The 6,691-nt window shown below is 41.1% G+C and overlaps 1 long non-coding RNA gene across 1 annotated transcript in view; it reads left to right on the plus strand.

Moving 5' to 3' along the window:
* Nucleotides 1-1,241: 1,241 nt before the first annotated feature.
* The window catches only part of LOC104956745 (uncharacterized), a 13,897-nt gene continuing 8,447 nt past the window's right edge, over nt 1,242-6,691 (plus strand). Inside the window, exons 1-2 of the long non-coding RNA XR_799592.1 lie at nt 1,242-1,357; nt 2,982-2,985. This is a non-coding gene — a long non-coding RNA (uncharacterized lncRNA). The remainder of the gene's footprint in view (nt 1,358-2,981; nt 2,986-6,691) is intronic.

Consider the following 6,691-nt stretch of genomic DNA (forward strand, 5'->3'; position numbering starts at 1 on the left):
TTCATGTATTTATTGTCAAAGCATTTCATATATTCATTGCTATCGGGATGTTAAGAGCATTCCATGGAATATAACAAAAAGTGTCTCTGAAATAAATGACATACCCCACTTTTAAGTCATTTATTCAGAAGTACTCAAGCTTTGATTGTGACAAGGATTTAGCAACGCTGTGATCCCGTCTGCTAACTGTCAACACTGATGGCACATCTGTAATACAGTATTTGACTAATATCAGTGGCAATGTTAAAGAAGAAAGGATGTCATTCTAAAATATAAAAGTACCTCTATTTTTCAAATTGTTTAGTTGACTTAGTACGATATGTAAAGAAAGGTAATGTCAGTTATATCAATATTAACATTGGTGCTTGGCCAGACAAGTGTTACAATACTCTGTTGTACTCAGTACTTCAGTACTAAGTGACTTCTCACCACTGCAAGTGATGCATCTGTGATGCCAAAAGAAAAAGAAAACCAATTTTACAGTCATGGTTCTTTCTGTCAGTCAAAGATCATCTATTTGGCCCTTCAGTGCTCCTCGTACCTTTTTTTTTTTTCCTACAGAATGAATGAACAAACAATACTCTAAATCAAACAAACTCCACTTTTACTACCGCAAAGCAGCCTAATGCATCTGTGGCGCTGCCTTGGAGGCGGACGACAGACATAACGCGTAGCTTATTCCAGGGTAACGTATGGTAACAAACAAGGAAGCACATTTTAGCAGCCTGTTGAATTTCATGCCCAATTTATTTTCTGTAAATTGAAATTTACGATTACACAATTACATAATAGGGAGTACTTTGGCATATTTGCCAAGCGCCTTGTCAGAGGTGCACCTGTTTGTAAGGCTCTGAGCTATGATGCTGCATTCGCCAGGCAAATCCATTATTATTACTCAAATCCAGCGGTTGCATTTTTCCTGCTGGGAGTGACTCTCAGTGTTGATTAAGTGCAGCTTTAATCACTGTTGAGGCTCTGTGTTGGCACTACCTGGCCTCGCCTTCTACAACAGGGAATAAGCCTCTGGCTGATTAAAACTTCCACATGCTAATAACACCATTCCTAACGCACACCTGGGGTGGCAAAATGTCTGTATAATTATTTCAGAGCGTACTCCTTGGCTCACTGTGAGGGTCAGAAGTGTAATGTCAATAAGCTCGGCAAACAACTAGTTGGTATATTACAACAATGTTCGCTCCAAATGTAAACAGAATTCTCTCTTTTTTCTATTTCAGGACCAGAGAATTCACCAGGCTGGCTGTGTGGAGAGGACGAGGGGAAGACGATGGCCCCATTTTCATGTCCGCTGCTTGCCTGTCACATGCCTGTGTTTGCTACAAAGTCACCAGAGAGAAAGGTAAACCTGCTGCCTCCATTACAAACAACAGGCATTGTAAAAAGAACAACCATGTGGTCTGAAGCTTAAATAGGTCTATATCATATTAACTATTATAACTTATTATTGTAAGAGTTAGTCTTGTTCATAAGAAATATGAACCCCATAGTTTTTCTATATTTGCACGTTATATACTATAGATGTGTTGCTGTTATAAAGGTTTTTTCTGCATGTAAATGGCCTGGAGAGGATACAATTCCAAAGTTCCGCTCCAGACATACATCACTATTTAACACTCGCACTTCTATTGGCTAGCGCTCCAACACATTGTACGTGATACGGGGGGCGGGACATCTTTAAGCGGTTGAACAAACACAACAGATATTAATACTATTACTAATAATAGTTGTGGAAGAATTTAAGAATAAACGATTGATGGCATAGATGGCATTCTCTGGATCATCTTACTGTTGCTGTCAGTTTGAAGTCTCACATCACTGCATCTTGTTGGGCTGAGTGCTGATACTCAGGAAGCAGAGTGCTTCCCCTTGGCTCAATCCCTCAAAGCGATTTGACTTTCACCAAAGCTTAGTTCTCCTCTTAAGCAGCCATTAGTCCGTAGTGGTGTTGGAATCTTTATTTCAAAGAAAGATTTTGTCGAAAGAGATCATAGAACCATTTAACACAGTCATTTCCCATTGAAGGCAATCAAAGCCCACTTGTCTTGCCCTAACAGCTAAAAATACATTGTCTCAGCGATGATCTCACTCAGAAACACCTGGACTGTTGGAAGTGCAAGGTGACACGAGAGCATCCCCTTAAGATGCCGGCTGAAGACTTTCGATCAATACAAGCTGTTAAGACCTAGAGGCCTCCAATAGATCAAATGGTCAGCACAGGTGAGAGATAGACTAAAAGGGTTTTAGAAGTCAGTGGAAATGGTATAAAATCAATTTGCAGGGGCTGAAAGATGATATTTCGACCACATTTTCTACCTCTATAATGTGGTTACGAGTCTTTCAGAGCAATATGGGTGGTGGGGGGAGCCAAATTACCATGGCCACCGGGGGAGGATGTTATAAAGTGATCATGCAATTATCTTAATGGCTGTGGGACACCCAAGCATAAATCAATGTTCCAACATTAGATTAAGGCCTATTTGCCAACCCCAAAGTCTGCTAGCCATGTGAAAGAGATAAGAAGGTGAGGTGAAACAGCAGCTGGAGGCACGGAAAGTCTAGCCTTAACATGGAAGGGGGGGATTTCCCCAAAGACCTCGCCGACGTTCCGGCGTATACCGCCAAAGTGTGTTACACCTGGCTGGAAACAGAGCCAAGTCAATTAATGTATTTGGAGCCAGTGGGACCCGGCGGTCTCTGAGGGTCTGCTCAGATTCTCCACTTCTCGCACAACAAATGAAGCAGCACCTGAGCACGCCAAAGAAGGGCATGCCGCCACGTCGGTCGCAAATGTGGTTTACCATGAAGTGGCTTCATTTGCCGTTGCTAATAAGACCTGTAATGCACGCTCGTGTTTTTTAAGAATAGAGTGAGTTGGGCGGCGGTTTAGTTTAATTTAGTTTAGTTTAATTTAGTTTAGTTTAGTTTAGGTAGAGCTGGAGGCCTAAATACCGGGGCTCTTTCAGCTGGGTCATATTGTTCTAGGTTCACTATGCTTTTGCCGTTCTTGGAAATCCAGCAGTTGTTGCATGGTGTACGTGAAAGTGAAGTCTCTCAATGAGAGGATGCCTCACGCAGACCTGTTTACACATGTTTACCAAACACCACTCAATGCAAGATATACGACATGCATTGATATACTTTATGTGCAGGGGCCTTGGGTTCCAATCAGGTCTGGGACCATTACAACTGTTTTTTCCCATCTGTCTCTCCATTTAAACTCTTCAATAAAGGCATAGATGGTCCAAAAGTGTATACAAAAATGAATAAAAAAGTGAGGTCTAGAGAGAAAACATTAGGGTTTCACAATTTTGAATAAAAAAACACAAATATTCATTTACAAAACTATTTGAGAAATTGGAAGGGTTTAGGGATGGGTCTTTTTTTAAATCATCATTGTCATTATCGTAAAAATAATATATAAGACTATTTGGTGTAATTCTTCAAGACAATCTGTACCAGACAAAGATGGTTTGTTACATCTGTAAAATGTATAGGCAGGGATATCTCCAGCATCACAATACTTCATTCAAAATAAAAAATGTTGTCAAATATTTTTCTTTTAATAAATATCGTGCTTCCAGCGAACATTGCACTAGTCCATATTGCGATCAAAAAACGATATACAATTCCGATCAATTGTACAGCCCTGCGAACGATTCATACTAACGTCGCTTTGTGTAAAATGTTGAATTCATATACGTTTTACTGCCTCTCTGCTTGAGTGGCATTTTTCTCTGCATATGTTTGCCTATAAGTACCATAGCTGTGAATTTCTATGCATCACAAGAGTGGGTTTATGATAGGAGTGGGGGGCCTGGGTATCGGAAAGCTGTGGAGGTAAGTAGTGGTATTTTTTCCCCCCGTTTCACTAAAGAGAAGGTAGCATTAAATGGAGGGACTTTAAGTCCTTCATGCAGAGCAGACTGTGATTAGGGGTTTAGCTCAGCAGCAGCCCCCACCCCCCCCTCTCTGTGTCTCCATCTTTGCCTCAGCCATCGCCTCTGGGACACACAAGCTTCCCTGTGCCAAAGCTCCGCAGCATCTCTTTCTCCAGCTCTCGCAGCTTCTCTTGGCAGTCTGAGTTACAGTGAGTAGAAAGGATGAAGAAAAGGAGGCGAAAAAAAGAAATCCCAGATTAAAAGAGATGTGGCCGAAGGGGCCGAAGCCATTTCCTTCAGAAAATAAAGTTCCAAAGCAGCGTAGCATGAACAACACGCACAGGTCACCTAAGGGAGCTCAGGCCACCGCTGGCTGTGCAGCTCTGGTCCACTCTGTCCTACTGGGCCAACTCGTTAGGCAGCGGAGATAAACCTTATCATGATTCTGCTGAGTGAGATCAGCGGGGGCCGACGGACTCCTTTCAATTTATCTCTTTCATTTTTTCGCTCTCTTCCTCACACAGAATCACAGTGTCTTGGTTAATAGACAAACCGCATTCTGATGGTCCTTGTTGTTTAAAGAGTCAACGCACGCTCCGATTCATTGCCCTCCCTGCCATTTTCAGAGATGAAACAGAACCGGTTTGGCAGATGGCACAAAGGGTTGGTGTGAGGTAGTTGGGTTAAAGGATTAATAAGAGATACTATAGCAGAAAGCATAACAGCTAAACCAGATTTCTACATTCAAATCTGCGTTTAAATGGAACAATTAATACCATTTTAAAGTAAAATGTCCTTGTGTTATGCTGATTTTATCTGGAGTGATGCTTTCAATTAATATAGATAAGCAGTAAATGTGAATCTTGATTAAAATCCTATAAGGCCATTTAAAACCACATTTAGACTTGTTAGCATACAGCACTGTGCCAAAAACAACCAGTGCTGAAACATAAGGACATATTTAATAAGTAGAATAATTGACAGAAAATGTGTCGTAGGCCATTTGGAGTCATTTTTAGAGAAAAAATGCTAAACTTGAGCTAGTTTTCATGTTTACAAAATGTTAATATGTAATAATTGGTTCTGGGTTACAGTTTGTACAAAACAAGCAAAAGGTTATCTGCGGTGTTGATTTTTCATATTTTCCGACATTTTATAGACCTCAGTATTTATGACACAAATTACAATTAGTTAGCAGACTAAATTGAACACTTGATTTTTCATTTTGGCTCACAATTCACCGCCCAAGCAGTAGCAACACAATTTGGCAATATTAACCTTTTTTTTTTTTACAACAAAACACATTTATTTGGTTTGGATTGTATTTATTCTGACGCCATAGTTTCTAGAACTTCAAAAATCTCGTATCTCCCTGAAACCTGGAGACCAATTATGGGTACATTTATAAAATACAAGACAATCAGACAGCTCAACAAGCTGCATAGCAAGTGGCATCCAATGGCGTCACTAAATGGATCTGAATGTCTTAAATGACGTGCCTTTCCCTATCTAGGACACATATTTCCTTGTGTACTGTATTCCTGTAAAAAGCACTCATTCAGCAAGAAGATCAATGCCTGGTTCCTCTAAACATCCTCCAGCAGGTGCATATTGTATGTGCACTATTTTATGGTGAGTGGACAGGAATTCCTCGGAAGCATAATGACTCACAAACGCCTCATATATTCCCCAGAAGTAAAATACTTCTTCCTCTACAACTCTAAAAGGTTCTTTAAGATCCAAGGCTACAAAGACTCTTGAAATAGTAAAGGGACATGATTCCAGACTCCGTTTATGAGGCATTAAGCTAGGACTGGGTAGCGGATGGCTGCTATGCCAGAGCTCTTATAATACCTTGGGGGATTTCTTCATGTATGCTTTGAAGTGAGGAATGACAAACTGGAAAGGGGTTTGGGCTGCGTCAGGGTTAGCTTCCTTTCTCTTTCACTGAGAGGATTAGCGTCTGTGTCTCCGCTCAGAAAACTGAAAATACTGGTCACATCTCACCCCCTTTACATTCCCCTAGTTTAAATAGCTCACGCAGATCACTATTATTATTTATCTATGTTTTCTCATTTACAAATGTTTCCCTTTTGGCGTTGGTTTGATTCAGGCAATCCTTTAAACACGTCATAAGTCATTTCCGTCTTTGGCATAATGGTGAAACCACGTTGTTCTGGGTCACAGGGGTCTGTGCTTGTTTACTGCACTAGCCGGTGCTTTTGGGGCATGTTGTGCATGTCGCTCTCTCGCTATGTTTCATCCATCTTCCCCTCTGATGGAGTGATAAGAGAGCAGCACTGCACATTCAGCTAGCCAAATAAAAGTGACTGCATACACAGGAATTAGCTTGTCGAGCAGCAAATACACTGCATTCAAGGCTGATGCAGAGCGAGTGACTTGTTTACAAACATAATAATAAATAATAATGCATTACATTTTTTATTAGAGCGCTTTTACAGGTGCTCAAAGCGCTTTACAATTACACATTACACATATTAGACATGTAAGAGTCATTACTGTGGACATTACCCACAGGAACAAATGCGGGTAAAGTGTCTTGCCCAAGGACACAACGGCCTGACGCAGTGGCGGCCGAGGTGGGATTCGAACTGGAGTTCACCAACGCCCCTTGATCTGATGACCAACGCTCTAACCACTGCGCCAAAACCGCCGTGTGTACATGTTAATGTGTTTTTTGTCTGATCCCAGGTTTCACATTACTGTTTTGCGACCAACTTGAGACGCATGCAAAACCAAAGGCTGCCCCTGTCCAAAGAAGAGAGGTAAACATT

Source organism: Notothenia coriiceps, unplaced genomic scaffold, assembly GCF_000735185.1.
Source record: "Notothenia coriiceps isolate Sejong01 unplaced genomic scaffold, NC01 NC01_scaffold00026318, whole genome shotgun sequence".
In the NCBI taxonomy this organism is placed as follows: domain Eukaryota; kingdom Metazoa; phylum Chordata; class Actinopteri; order Perciformes; family Nototheniidae; genus Notothenia; species Notothenia coriiceps.